The sequence below is a fragment of the Podarcis tiliguerta genome, assembly GCF_965153285.1.
Source record: "Podarcis tiliguerta genome assembly, chromosome: 12".
NCBI lineage: Eukaryota > Metazoa > Chordata > Lepidosauria > Squamata > Lacertidae > Podarcis > Podarcis tiliguerta.
Window position 1 is genome coordinate 35,488,400 of NC_139545.1, and position 15,878 is coordinate 35,504,277.

The following is a 15,878-nucleotide window of genomic DNA, read 5'->3' on the forward strand; positions in this document are numbered from 1 at the left end:
CTGATGGAATGTAGAGTTTAATTACATTCCATTATTTATAAGAAGCCATTTATTAATTTATTTAAAATGTACATTTTAAATACAGCGCCCTAACGCTCAGCCCGTTTCAGATTTCCCTGGCCGTTCAATAGGGAACTTGAAAGGAAAGGAGCGTCGCTGGGATATTTAAGCGCTCGGCACAAATATTGTTTAATGAACGCGCGGAGATTTACCTAACGGCCTCTTTTTGCAGCCTTGGCTCTAGATTGGGAGGGCGGGAGAGCTCCTTCCAAAGGGAGATTTAGAGGGAAAGCAGTGGAAGGAAGCCAAAATCAAGTAGATCCAGGTGTGCAGATCTTTTGGATTGCTGATCGTTTGTTCACAAGCTCTTCCCTGCCCTGTGATCACCCCAGAAGAATTACAGCCCAGACTTAGGGTGCATATACACCATACATTCAAAGCACATTCTATGCCTAAATAATTCTGGGAGCTGTGGTTTGTTAAGTGTAGCTCTGTATGGGGTAAGCCATAGCTCCCAGGATTCTGGGAGAGATGTGTGTGTTTTAAATGCGCATGACACAGCTCTATTTATCTTAGTCCCCATCCACACCATACGTTTAAAGCAGTATCATACCACTTTAAGCAGTCATGACATTCCCCCAAGACTTCTGGGAGATGCAGTTTATTCAGGGTGCCAAGAGTTGTTAGGAGATCCCCCAATTCCACACCCAGAGCAATAATTCTCAGAGTGGTGTACCAACCAGTCCCTCTTCCATTCACCTAATTGAATTTCAACACATTTTATTCTCCTGGGAAGCTTTGCAAATTGGGACTCTTTTGTTGTTTGGGAGATAATTCCAAGAGTACTGATTGTACTGCATATGCAGATCAGTGCTGGAAGAAACATTTCTTTGACCTGCAGTCATAGAGACAGAGTCGTAGAGACAGAACAAAACTGCCGCCTTGGATTTGCAGCCATTGCATGTTGCTAGAAGTTTGCCGGTTTGCCAATGCAGTACTGTGGTACCTCGGGTTAAGTACTTAATTTGTTCCAGAGGTCCGTTCTTAACCTGAAACTGTTCTTAACCTGAAGCAACACTTTAGCTAATGGGGCCTCCTGCTGCTGCCGTGCCGCTAGAGCATGATTTCTGTTCTCATCCTGAAGCAAAGTTATTAACCCGAGGTACTATTTCTGGGTTAGCAGAGTCTGTAACCTGCCATGTATGTAACCTGAAGCGTATGTAACCCGAGGTACCACTGTACAAACCTTATCACCAGCTGGGTGGCTGGTTAGCTATCAGAGTCCTTTCTTATTGATCTGCCTGAAATCTTTTCTCACTTTGCAGATGTGAGTGGCTTGAAGGAACACAATCTGAAATGTTTAAGTTCCACATTCCTGAAGGCAGCTTTTAAGCTGAAGGTGGTTAGGCATCTCTAAGGTACTATCAGCCAGCCTGGTCATAAATCACTGAGCCTTGTTGTTTACTACTCTGACTGATCTCCAGAACTAGGATCAATGCAGCTCATTCCTCAGATCTGAAACAAGCACATATAAGAGAAGATGTCAGGAAAGACCATTTTAAAAAGAAGGTCATGCCTAACCACGTCTCAGGCCCTAGAAATATTTCTTACAGCCCCCCTGGGGAAGATCACATTGTGTTGCTTGGAGGGCGACATTGTGCCGGCTGGGAAGACAAGAAGTCCAATCGTCTTGTGTTGCTGTTGTTATTTTAATGGCTCCTGTAACACAAGGGTGAGGGAAGTTTCTGCTGAGAGCCACATTCCCTTGGAGGTAATCTGTTGGAGGCTGCAAGTCAGCAGTGGGCCAGAACGAAGGTGGATGGGCCACTCCTTTTCTCTTTCCATTTCCCCCCTTTGTCTCTTTCTCCTTCTCCTTCTCTCCTGCCCCCTCCCTCCTTCCTCCTCCAAACCTGGTGGGCTGCTGAGAGAGGGGTAGATCACCAGTTGCAGGAAACCATGGGAGGGGAGAGTATTCTTGTGCTTGAGCCCTGTTGGACTTACATTTTTCACTTTTGATCAAACAAAATAATTCCCTGCCACTATTTCATCTCTCCACCCATTTTGGTCCCCCCTGTCTCATCCTTCTTTCCCTTTGGGCTCTCCCCACCTTGGTGTAAATTTACCAGGGGTCAGCAAACTTTTTCAGCAGGGGGCTGGTCCACTGTCCCACAGACCTTGTGGGGTGCTGGACTTTATTTTTTTTTTTGGGGGGGGGGAGGAAATGAACAAATTCCTATGCCCCATAAATAACCCAGAGATTCATTTTAAATACCGTAAAAGGACACATTCTACTCATGTAAAAACACACTGATTTCCAGACCGTCCATGGGCCGGATTTAGAAGGCAATTGGGCCAGATCCGGGCCCCAGGCCTTAGTTTGCCTACCCATGATTTAGGCAGACGTTACCCACCCTGTCCATATAGCAAGTCTCAGCCATGATTTCCCCTCCTTTGCACACTCACTTCGTATATAAGTGGCTTGTGGGCTGGATTGAGACACTCTCCCTGAAGGTAACTGTACAGATGCACATGCTGAGATTTGTGTGACCTGCGTATAGACAGGGGGTGAAGTGTTTTCTCTGATTCTGAGGGGTGAGAATGGCCCAAATGCTAAGCATTATATTTGATTCCAAATGAAGTCCAGATGGTATCCAAATACAGATGAAAACCTGCTTCTTGATGTCAGGAACCATAATGCAAAATGAGTAGCAAATGAACAACATTCCAAAATGCATAGTGGGTTTGATGGGTGCCCTTAAATCCCACTGCTGGACTGATAATAAGAGTGATGGTTTGGTCTTTCCCCATCACAATATGAGAGAATGTATCTAGGGATCCAGAAGCAGATGTTTGAAATCCTATATTTAGATGCCTTCCGGGTTTTTTATAGTACAAAACGTAGGCCCTCCCTCCTTGTATCAATAAGGATAATGAACCATTTTAAAAGGCAAAAGGGTTATAACTGTGGAAGCAAACACTACCTCTCTTCTGTGCATACCCAATGATGGTCGTCCGTCCCCCACCCCCCAATCTCTTTTACAAAAGCTTCCAGGCAAGCAAAATTCCCACTAACTAATGCTGATTGCAGTCCTCTTTGAGAAGAAATAATGGAAAGGAATCAGCTGATGAAGGAAATGAATGGTGTCCAATTACAGCAAATGGTGATAAATAGAAACACATTGGAGTTGCTTACTCTCACACTAATGCAAACTGGTCGATCTAATGTTTGTTTGTTTGTTTGTTTGTGCGCTCTCTCTCTCTCTCTCTCTCTCTCTCTCTCTCTCTCTCTAAATAGGGCAACTTGTTGTTCCAAATCCAATGTTAAAAGTGATCAATTGGGAGGAGTACATCTGTCTGATCAGCAAGCAGATAGCAACGTTCAGTGGTGGTAAGGAGACAAATGCCAGCTCAGCTTAAACTGCTACCAATCTCTGCTTCTTCGCAAGCTCTGTTTTGGGTGTTTATTTTACTTGCGTGACTCTTAATTCTCACAAGGAAAGCAGGGGGGCACCCTCTCAGGCCCCCTTCACCGCATCGGTGTCCCATAAGTTGAAAAGTGGATGGCCTTTGCAGCAGGGAGACTCCCTTCCTCATGGATGTAGTGTGAATGGCCTGTCTCTTAAAGGACATTCAAAGTGCCTGTGAGAGTGTCTGGAGGCAGTTGGAGGATGGGTGTCGGCTAACGGATTGAGGTTGAATCCTGACAAGACAGAAGTACTGTTCTTGGGGGATAGGGGGCAGGCTGGTGTGGAGGACTCCCTGGTCCTGAATGGGGTAACTGTGCCCCCAAAGGACCAGGTGCGCAGCCTGGGAGTCATTTTGGACTCGCAGCTCTCCATGGAGGCGCAGGTCAATTCTGTGTCCAGGGCAGCTGTTTACCAGCTCCATCTGGTACACAGTCTGAGACCCTATCTGCCTGCGGACTGCCTCGCCAGAGTGGTGCATGCTGTAGTTATCTCCTGCTTGGACTACTGCAATGCACTCTGTATGGGGCTACCTTTGAAGGTGACCCGGAAACTACAACTAATCCAGAATGCGGCAGCTAGACTGGTGACTGGGAGTGGCCGCCGAGACCACATAACACCGGTCTTGAAAGACCTACATTGGCACCCAGTACGTTTCCAGGCACAATTCAAAGTATTGGCGCTGACCTTTAAAGCCCTAAATGGGCTCGGTCCAGTATACCTGAAGGAGCGTCTCCACCCCCATCGTTCTGCCTGGACACTGAGGTCCAGCGCTGAGGGCCTTCTGGTGGTTCCCTCGCTGAGAGAAGCCAAGTTACAGGGAACCAGGCAGAGGGCCTTCTCGGTAGTGACACCCGCCCTGTGGAACGCCCTCCCACCAGATGTCAAAAAGAACAACAACTACCAGACTTTTAGAAGACATCTGAAGGCAGCCCTGTTTAGGGAAGCTTTTAATGTCTGACAGACTACTGTATTCTAATATTTTGTTGGAAGCCACCGAGAGTGGCTGGGGAAACCCAGCCAGATGGGTGGGGTAATAATAGTAATAATAATAATAATAATAATAATAATAATAATAGTCCTCTCGCATCTCTGGATGTATGTACCTCCATAGCTCGGGGGAATGAGTTCAACCCCTCGTCTTGCTTGGGTAGCAAGTCCAAGCTGCTAGGTTGAGTTGCTGTCCTGTTGACATAAACACAGCCTTTGACATTCTCCTGACTCCTGCAACTTCCTGGCATTAGGGTGGACCTAGTAGCCAGTAGTTTTCATGATTCTGTCCTGCTTTTAATGTTTCTTTTATTAAATAATGTTTTTTTCTGTTGCTGCGCACCACTCTGATATGTAAATACCTTTATGGAAAGTGTGCAAATACTTCTATAGATAAAGAAACAGAAGCCTCTGTGAGAGGCCAAATGCTCATTTGGGAGAGAGGGGAACTCCTTTCTCTTCCACTTCCCTTCCTGCTCGTAGTGCTGTTAATTGCACAGATTAATATCAGTTAATGCCTATGCCATAGTTTTAATGAAACTGAATGGAAAGCAGATAGATTCTCACATGTATTTCCATTGTCTACACGGTAAACATTCTATGAGGGACAAACAATCTCATTGCCCATGTCTGCATTAGATCTCTTGCAGCTGTGCAAGCATCTGTGGCTACACATGAAGGCGGCTGATGTCACTGCGGGAATGGATAACGCGACAATATCTGCTCTTCCCCGGTGGCGACAGGCAGCCTTTCCTTAGCGTTTAAGTTTCCGGAGAGACGCCTCGTTATTTCAAATTGATGGAGAAGGAAAGGAATCTGAAAAGACACCAGATGAAGGTAGATTCTAGTGTTGTATTGGGGGAGGGGGAGGGAAGCAGTTCAAGAACAAAACAGTTGGATTCTCCAGGTTGAAAGTATCCATATTGCAGCCTGTCCTTATACTGAGCTGCCTCATAATGGGTCACATCACGGGTCCATCTAGTTCCGTATTCTCAACATGGATCGGTAGTTTCAGATAAGGGGCATTGAACTTGGCACCTTCTGCATGAAAAGCAAGCGCTCTACAAAGGAGCTTTTACCCTCCTGCTCAATGGATGCCAAACCTTCAGCTGATTCATACATAGTTGTTGTTGTTGTTTTAGTTGGGATACAGTTGGGGTGAGCACAGTATCACCTCGTTCTCCCACAGGGAAGTGTTTCTATGACTGTTGCGAGCATCGTAAAAAGGTAAGAAGGGGGTAAAGGACCCCTGGATAGTTAGGTCCAGTCAAAGGCGACTATGGGGTTGTGGTGCTCATCTCGGCTTTCAGGCTGAGGGAGCCGGCGTTTGTATGTGTTGTATGTGACTAAACCCTTCTGGCACAATAGGATACTGTGACAGAAACCAGAGCACATGGAAATGCCATTTACCTTCCCGCCACAGCGGTACCTATTTATCTACTTGCACTGGCATGCTTTTGAACTGCTGGGAAGCATGGAAAATTAAGCTTCTTAAATGAGAAATAGGGACATGGGTAGCGCTGTGGGTTAAACCACAGAGCCTAGGACTTGCCGATCAGAAGGTCAGCGGTTCAAAACCCCGCGACGGGGTGAACTCCCATTGCTCGGTCCCTGCTCCTGCCCCCCTCTGGCGGGAAGGTAAACGGTGTTTCTGTGTGCTGCTCTGGTTCGCCAGAAGTGGCTTAGTCATGCTGGCCACATGACCCGGAAGCTGTACGCAGGCTCCCTCGGCCAATAAAGCGAGATGGGCACCGCAACCCCAGAGTCGGCCATGACTGGACCTAATGGTCAGGGGTCCCTTTACCTTTTAAAATGAGAAATGATACTTCTCAAAAAGAACTTCAGATGTGAACAGGTTATATCCCGCTAAGAAAAATATCTGACTGCACTATCTAAGTGAAACACAGGTGGTTTTGCCCCATACCTGCAGTGTGGGGTAGGTAAGGATGAAGCTCAGCCGTAAGTGAGTTTTGCAGGAACTGCCGATCCGGTTTGACAAAGGGGGAAAGGGTCACCTGACATCATTGTGACATCAGGTGATTGATAGGACATTGCCCCACCCACTCACTTCTCACACTTGATATGTTGCAGGGTGGGAGAGATAAAGATCCAGGCTGCTGAATGGATGCAGTTCCCCACTCCTGTGATAAGTAGACGCCAGTCAGCACGGCTGTATTAAACTAGAAAAGAACAGCTTTGGACATTATTGCAGGAGTGCTGTCAGCTGAATGGGGCACCGTTCTTTCATTCTGCCAGCAGAGCTTCCTGTAACACCTAAAGGAGAATCCGAACTATTATTTATTCATCATAAACCCACTTTAATAACTAAATTATTAACCCAATTTATTTATAGACCAGCCTTCATTACAGGGTAATCCCAGGATGGTTGCCAATAAGTGTCTTAAACACAACAAAACACATGACTGCATAATGAAATGAAATGTTTAAGTGGGACAGTTACCAGCCCTCCACTCTTTCCCATCTCAGGCGCTGTGTTGGTCTGCAAAGGGAGTTGAGGGTCACATAGAGGTGGAGGGAAGGCCTTAAGTGCTTCCCGTTTCCTGGTGCCACCCTCCCCTGTATTTGGAGCCTGGCGGGCCATGCGTGGAAGCTCTCAGACAATACTGTGCCACAGGCCTGTTGCTGTCTGTGAACTGCTTGCCAACTGTTTCCAGTTCAAAGTGCTGGTTTTGACCTATAAAGCCTTAAATAACCCAGGGCCTCAGTACCTTAAGGGCTCTGTCTCTCTCCATATGAACTGACCCAGACTCTGAGATTGTCATCTGAGGTCCTTCTTTGAGTGCCCCCCTCCAGAGGACAGTGGTGGCTCACCTAGCATCATCATTACATCCCCTATCAGAATAGGCTTTGTTTATGTTCCCAGGACGTCAATTGTATGAAGCATATCCTACTGCATTGTGGGCAATATGAGCAAGGAAGGGATCAACTGATCAAACCCTTACAGGCAAATTTGCTGGGGAAATCTGAAGCCTCCCATATTAAATATCTTTTGGAAGACAGGTCAAATGATATTACACTGGTCACAGCAATGTTTCTTTTGCAGGTTATAAGAAACAAAGACCATTATGCCCTAGATAGAACAAAATGACTGCCTTGGTTTCTTCCATCTGTCTGTCTGGTCGTTTTAACTGTATCTAGTTTCGAAATTGTTTTGTGGGTCTTTGGACTGCAATAAAGTTTTGATTTGATATTTTCAGGTGCCAGGCAAAAAACATTCCTTTTAAACCAGGCTTTTAACTATCTACAGCTTTTTCCTGTGGGTGGGATGTTTTAATGTAGGGTTTTTAAAAAAATGCAAGTTTTATTATGTTTGTTTTGGGGAGTTTTACTTAACATATTGTAAATCGCTTTGAGTTGACATGGCAAGAAAGCATCTAATAAATTAAATAAGTAATAATAATAATAATAATAATAATAATAATAATATACATCAGTCTCAGGTTGCTCGGGGCTTTGTAAGTAAAAACAAAAAATTGTGGCTGGCTACATATAGGCAGCCAGCCAGCCAGCACAGATCCCATAGAACAAATGTTAAATGGATGCATGCAAAAGCACCTCTTAGCAGCATTCTGCACCAACTACAATTTCCAAACAAACTTCAAGGGAAGCCCCGCGTAGACTGTATTACAGTAGTCAAGACATGAGGTTACCAGGGCATGAAGCATTGTGGCAAAGCTATCATGGTTCAGAATCAGGGCATATTCAACATCTGTCATCTGTGCCTTTCCTCCATGCTAAAAAGTTTTGCAAGCTGAATGCAGAAGCCATACATGCATTTCAGGGGTGGAACTTCAGATAATGTTTAAAGCCCAAACGTCTCTCTGTTTTTTAATCCAGTCTGTCTCAGGTTGTCTCAACATACAATAGAGTCCAGCAAGTCGTACAGGTGGATTTCAACAGGACCAAAAGGTGTGGGTTTGTGAATGTTTTGGAGAGGATTTTCTCCTGCCTAGTGCACAGCAAAAGTTTGCATTCAATTAGTTTGAGAGTATTTGCTTCTCAAAGCTAAAGTGTTCTGTTTTGCTGAGCTGGGTCATCAGTGGAAGAGCGTAACATCCATCTTGCGGCCTACTTGAGTCAGGTCTTTTAATTAATGACTTGGGAATCTGCTTTATCTTTTAAAAAGATAAAATCTAATTGTGGTTCAAATTAGACTGTCTAATGAACGTGACCACAAAGCAATCGATCAAAAGATATAGGGGGAACAGCGGTGACTACATTAAATAAGCCTCTTGTTTGTTTTGCATAAGTATCTAAGAGGATCATCACTAGGTATATTGATGCTTTTTTAGTGGAATTTCAGCCAATTATATTCGTGTGCCTCCAAGACTTTTAAGCACACATTTAAAGAATTGCAAGAGCCAAATAAATGCATTGTTCACATGCCTTTTTATATGTAGTGTAGGGAGAAAAATACTGAAGGCATGAACCAGCCAAAGTTAGGGCTTCTAAGAACTAAAGATGTCAAAGGGAGTGTTGATCACATTCTGAAGTCTGCCCTGTAGAAATCAGTGGGACTCAAAAGTGCTCTGTGGTTCTAGGCATTTGTTTTTTCCTCAGAAAGTTACCTCAGTTTCATTAAGAGCATAAATACCCCCTCACTCATACACACGTGAGGATTCATGTGGCGGCATTTACTCAAACACCCTCTGTCTGATTTTCCTTTTCATGATACAATCCCCAAAACTTCAACTTCCAAGGCAAAATAAACCAGATGTTGCTGTGCTTATGACCAGTTTTCTGGTTTCCCACAGACATCTGGTTGGCCACTGAGAGGCTATTGAATTTGATGGGCAGTTGGCCTGATCCATATGTCTTATGTGAATGCATTTGTATATTTTTATTTCAAAACAAAACAGTAAATAGCTGTGATGGGAGGCATCAATGCAGATTGGGACTGCAGTACTGGGGGGAAAGGAATTAAGCCTTTTGGCTGTGCTGTTTTCCCAATCGACCCTCTCTCCCATAACCCCCTCGAGCTGCTATCTGCCCCAGGTAGAAAACTGCTGTGAGCACAAATTGCTGCTTCCCTTCTGGGCAAACAGCAGCTCAATGATAAAGGGACCCCTGCCCATTAGGTCCAGTCATGGTCAACTCTGGGGTTGCGGCGCTCATCTCTCTTTATTGGCCGAGGGAGCCGGCGTACAGCTTCCGGGTCATGTGGCCAGCATGACTAAGCCGCTTCTGGTGAACCAGAGCAGCGCACGGAAATGCCGTTTACCTTCCCGCCAGAGCAGTACCTATTTATCTACTTGCACTTTGACGTGCTTTCGAACTGCTAGGTGGGCAGGAGCAGGGACCGAGCAACGGGAGCTCACCCCGTCGTGGGGATTTGAACCGCCAACCTTCTGATCGGCAAGTCCTAGGCTCTGTGGTTTAACCCACAGCGCCACCCGCGTTATGATAGAGGGCAGTATTTTTCTGTCAGGAAAACTAAGAGAGAAAGGGTGAAGCCCCTTTACATCCACTGTGGTACCACAGCAGCTATTTGCGCGCGCTCTCTCTCTCTCTCTCTCTGTGTGTGTGTGTGTGCATGTGTAAAATTAAAGGCAAGGAAATGCAGTCCTGCATTTCACTTATCATCTAGTTCAACATTTCCTTGGTGGGCCTTAATGCACTTTCAGCTGTTTGTTTAGTTTTATGCATGGTCCTGGCCCCAACCCCCAGCCAAGTTAAGCCTTTACTGACAAAGAAACACTTACAGGAGCACAGCTCCAATAGTGCTCTGGATACACACACATACAAGCTTTAGCCTCTAGGCCATGGGTAGGCAAACTAAGGCCTGGGGGCCAGATGCGGCCCAATCGCCTTCTAAATCCAGCCCGCAGACGGTCCGGGAATCAGCGTGTTTTTACATGAGTAGAATGTGTGATTTTATTTAAATTGCATCTCTGGGTTATTTGTGGGGCATAGGAATTCGTTCAACCCCCCCCCCCCAAATATAGTCTGGCCCCCCACAAGGTCTGAAGGACAGTGGACCGGCACCCTGCTGAAAAAGTTTGCTGACCCCAGATTTGTGCTCTGAGGAGCAGTTGCAACAACAGAGAAAACCACACACCCCAAGCTTATTGCATTCATCTGATGGCGCACACATGTGCAACCTGAGGGTCTGCCCATGCAGAAGCTGTTGCTGCTCTTCCTTCTTCCAGAAGACAGCAGGGTCTACTGGCCCATCCCTTGCCTGAAGAGTATCTTCCTCCCCAGCCACCTCCTGTGCACTTCCAACCATCTTGGGCTGCCCTGCCCCTTCCTCCTCTTCCTGTCCTGACTCCTGCCTTGCAGGTGTCACTAAACCCCATAGATCACTGGTCCGCTCTCCTGGGTTGCTCTCCTGGCCCCCTGCCTCCTCACTCTTCAGAGCCCTCCCTCACATTCATAAGCGGGGTCAGCAGACTTTTTCAGCAGGGGGCCGGTCCACTGTCCCTCTGACCTTGTGGGGGGCCAGACTATATTTTGAAAAAAGATATGAACGAATTCCTATGCCGCACAAATAACCCAGAGATGCATTTTAAATAAAAGGACACATTCTACTCATGTAAAGACATGCTGATTCATGGACCGTCCGCGGGCCAGATTTAGAAGGCGATTGGGCTGGATCTGGCCCCCAGCCCTTAGTTTGCCTACCCATGTTCATCATGATGATTCAAAAATAGCCTAATGGCAAGGAAAGTGGTCTCTCTTTTTATTAGGCTGTGAATGAACTGTTTTATAGCATTTGTACAAAGGGTGGACAAACCACGCAGAATCCTAAAAGTTCACAACGCCGCCAAAGAAGCTGTGCCAAGTAGCTTTAAGGGAAGGCTGCATTCAACAGCTGCAATATTCAACAATGCAGACTACGGCACAAAGCTGTAAAATGGTCATAAAAAGGAATTTGCCAGTCTCAATTCCTAATAGCCGAGAAAGGAATTAATATCCCCAAACATGGCCCCCTTTTCCTTTAATGAGCAGGAGAGAATATGGGAATAGAGTGGATGTCAGAAGGACAGGCAGAGGCCAGGAATAACAGGCATTAGCAGACCAGGAAAGCAGAGATTTTGCTTTTCAGTAGTGTCAATCTGTAAAATATGAGATCTCAGAATAAAAGCATTGAATCAGCATAACAAACAAAAGGGGAGGTGCTGAATGCTTCTGCAGGGAGGTGGCACACAGCAGAAGCAGAAAAATGAATAAGTGCAATACATTGACAAATGGAGCTCACAGGAAGAAATGCAGCTGTCACACTCAGGTTTGTTTCAGAAACTGAGGAAAATGACACTCATTTGTGCAAGTTGTCAGTTTCCTGGAAGGGGGAAAAAAGAGTCTATAAAAGACTGCAATGAGCTTGGTACTCTGCTTTCAAAATATCTTTTATTGCCATGCATAAGAGTGCTCACCCTTTTCTCAGCACTTTGTGGGGTGTTGATAGTGGTTCTGCATGCATTCGCTTGCAACAAACTGGTGAGAGAGGTTGGTGTTATTAGCCCCACATTGCAGATGGGAAGCCTGGAGAGGACTTGCCTAAGGCCACTGACTTGAGCCCATAATCCTGGAACCTCATAGAATCTAGACCACGCTCTTAGCCACTGGGCTACTGAGAATGTCCATCTTCTTTGGACACAAACCACCAGAGTCAAGTACAGTGGTACCTCCGGTTAAGTACTTAATTCATTCTGGAGGTCCATTCTTAACCTGAAACTGTTCTTAACCTGAAGCACCACTTTAGCTAATGGGGCCTCCCGCTGCTGCCGCGCCGCCAGAGCATGATTTCTGTTCTCATCCTGAAGCAAAGTTCTTAACTTGAAGCACTATTTCTGGGTTAGCGGAGTCTGTAACCTGAAGCGTATGTAACCTGAAGCTTATGTAACCCGAGATACCACTGTACTGTATAAGCAAGGAAGTTTTCCAGTTGGGGGGGGGGGGCTTTGGCAAAATCCATTAGGTGGGCCCCTGCCTACATCAGTGGGTTCTGACGGACTTACTTGGTGATGAGAAGAAGAAAAAGTGTTCTGAATCAGTGGCAAGTGGCTAGAAACCACCATTTAAATTTCCCATAATGGCCCTGGCAAAGTTGTGTCAGGGACACTGAGGGAAAATTAATGTGGTGGCTCCTAGACCCTGGCAGTTTTAAAAAAGAGGGGCTCAAGGCAGGTGTCTGAGGATTCCACACATAGGAGCTAACTCCTAGGGGCCAATGTCCCTTTGTCCCCCCCCAATAAAATATTTGAGGGGGCTGGGTCCCCACAAAATTGATGGACATTGCCATTCAAATGATGTGTGTGTGCTGCGTCTTATGATCGATTATGCAGGTTGGAGCTTACCTGCCCCTCCCCCAATATTTTATTCAAGTTGGCACCCCTAATGCCACGTGCTGACACCTGAATAGGAGGGAGGAGGGGGGAAGCTTGGTTTGCCCCTGAATAATTCACACTACATCTGTATATAATTTTCAGTGTAGCATGTGGCAAACATCACCGTAAAGAAGGCAGGAAGACTACTTCTTCTGAGATGACACTTCCAGCAACGTGCAGACAGCCTATAAAAACAAAGAAATATGCTCCTTGCTTCATAACTATCATTTTTACGTGCAAATTCATGCAAATATAATGGTTACTTGGTCAAGAAGCCTATGATTAACAGACTAAGACTGCAATTCAAACCCACTTTGACCTACAACAGCACAGATCTCCTCATTCTGCCTGCGGCATGGGGTCCCCACCAATCGGAGCAGCCTCAACAAAAAGCCCCCTAATGGGGCATTCCAGGAGCGAGGAGGGGCTGACCTGACCTGGGATCTGCTGGATCCTGAGCCAGCCCCACTTCTGTCACTTGACATTGGTTGGTGCACCAGTTCCAGGTTAGGACAGTAATTTGCTTGCCACCCCCCACTGCCTTCCGACCCAGCTGGCAGAGGCAGATTTAGGGGAGCCTGGCTAGTTTGCCTGCACTGGGTGTCAAGCCAAGAGGGGCATTTCTGCAGGGGGGTGCTGCGACAGTGACAGACAATGGAAGGTGAGAGGCAGGGGGCCACCAGATTTCGCCATCCCAGAGTGCACCTTCGAAATTTCAAAGCCCAAAGTTTGCCACTGTGGCTGGCATGAGTGGCAGGGCTGTGGATGTGGCGATAGCCCTGCTGCTCTCTTTAAACCCGTTGTTGCCCATCCAGGGTTTGGACTGCAGTGTGAGAACCCATTAATCTGGTGACAGGCCTAATTAAAACCATCGCAGAAAGCCTTTGGCAAATCTCTTCTATCAACCTAACTTACTTTTCAAGACTAAACAAAGATGTGCTGTTTGTGATACGATATGTGTCATTCGTAATTGCATCTCACCGTGTGTGTGTGTTGTTGTTGTTTTTTTAAATTAATAGGAGGCTTGGGGTGATTTTCACAGGGATCGCAGTACATGGGGAGGGGAGATTTAACCCTTTCCTTCCCTGCTATGGTTCTCTATGCTCCGCCAAATGCCTCCCTCCACTTTTCGCCAAAGCTACTGTTAGCTATAGAAGGAAAGTTTCTATTTGGCACTAATGGAAGCTTTTGTTGCCTTCGGGACTAGTAGGAAATAGGAAGGGGAGTGATTTTCACTGGACCTGTAGGAAGGGGAAGAGTTAAACCGCCCCTCCCCACGTGTTGTGGTTCCAATGAAAATGATCCTCCCGTTTGCCTATAATTAATTTAAATTTGAAAGGAAACAGGCATAGTTACTAATGACAAACTTAACTTTATGTCTCATTTGCCCCAGACCAGCTGATAGTCAGACAGATTTGGGTCGCAATACTTCTCATCCTCCATACTACCCTGAGCATGTTGGGGGAATAGAAAATTGTGATATATATGTTTCTTTTTGCTTTATATATATATATTTATATTTGGGGCAGCTCCAGAATGTGTTTAGCCTTCCTGCTATTCATGTATTACACAGCTCTGTGATTCACAACTGTTTCCTGGTTGTTTTGTATTCATTTCATGAAAATAATTGTTGAATTTTTTTAAAATTTATTTTTAACCCAACGCCACTATGGCTTTGGAACAAATGATCAATGTCAAACAAATCACTTTGCTGACAAGAAAAGAGATATGGGGCAATATGAGCCTTTCAAATAGTTCAGGCAGGGGGATGTGAAGGATAAGATTAGGATCTAAAAGAGATTTGATCGCCATCATCTCAACAACAGGATGTTGACAGCTAGAATAAATAACTTCTCGGGAGCAACTTGTTAAACTGGGTTAAAAAAAGGGACGTGTAATGATGTGGCCCACTCCAATACCTCCTCCCAATCAGATTATATTTTATTACTCAGCCGAACTGTACGGCATGATTCAGTTTGCGGTTAACTAAAGGAGGTCGCACGGCATAAGAAACTCATATCTCCTAGCAGCATCTTGGCAGAAATTGCAGAGGGAAGAGAAAGTGGCTGATGTCAGGCAAACACCAGAAGCTGCCTGATAGCTGCCAGGCTATTTGTCCACTGAGGCCCGATTTGTCTGCTCTGACTGCTGCTGGATTTTCAGTGTCTCTAATCTCCTCACCCACCCCACTACCTGGAGGGATTGGTCTACCTCTGACCTGTGCCAATTTCATGTGTGCCCTGATCCACGTCAATTTCCCATGTGTTGATTTATAAATCCCTTCTGCCTCGTTTTGAACAGCTTTTTAAAATATTTTAAAAATCCATATGAAAATGGATATTTAAATGCGCAAATGCATATTTAAATAATATTTTATCTCACTGTCTGTATTTTATCTTAAAATATGTATTTTTCAACATTTTTGGGTTTGGGATTATTATTTTTATAGCTGTATTGTAAAATTTGGAGATGTGCAAAATCCACAGTGTAAATTATGTTCTGTTATATGTATTGGTCCAGTGTGGTGTAGTGGTTAAGAGCGGTAGACTCGTAATCTGGTGAACTGGGTTCGATTCCCTGCTCCTTCACATGCAGCTGCTGGGTGACCTTGGGCCACTCACACTTCTTTGAAGTCTCTCAGCCTCACTCACCTCACAGAGTGTTTGTCGTGGAGGAGCAAGGGAAAGGAGATTGTTAGCCGCTTTGAGACTCCTTAGGGTAGTGATAAAGTGGGCTATCAAATCTAAACTCCTCTTCCTTCTTGAAGGTTCTCCACAGGCATCTTGTTGGCCACTGTGAGAACACGATACTGGACTTCTGGAGGAGGAAATGGCAGATTGGCTGTCTTCCTGTTGGTTCTCCACCGATGGAAGATAATTGTGTGGTGACTAGTGGTAGTCAGAAAGAAGGTCTGGCTATCAAATCACTCTGGCTCATCTTTAGGTTCTTACAAATTCTGGACTAGAGATGGACCTTTGGTCTGAACCAACAGGGCTCTCCTGTTGGTTGACACTTGTCTAGCCATCTCAGATTTTGAGTCTGCAGCATTGCCTAGGTGGGGGGGGGGGGGCAG

At 45.6% G+C, this 15,878-nt stretch overlaps 1 long non-coding RNA gene across 3 annotated transcripts; it reads right to left on the minus strand.

Annotated features, from left to right (window-relative positions):
- Window positions 1-5,133: 5,133 nt before the first annotated feature.
- On the minus strand, window positions 5,134-15,514 carry LOC310660781. Of its 3 annotated transcripts, none has more exons than XR_014503641.1 (3): window positions 15,457-15,514; window positions 6,523-6,728; window positions 5,134-5,270 (listed from the first exon to the last, which is right to left on the minus strand). It is a non-coding gene; the product is annotated as an uncharacterized lncRNA (long non-coding RNA). The 3 variants fall into 3 exon arrangements; XR_014503642.1 differs by lacking the exon at window positions 15,457-15,514 and adding an exon at window positions 7,218-7,269; XR_014503643.1 differs by lacking the exon at window positions 15,457-15,514 and adding an exon at window positions 7,184-7,265.
- Window positions 15,515-15,878: the final 364 nt, after the last annotated feature.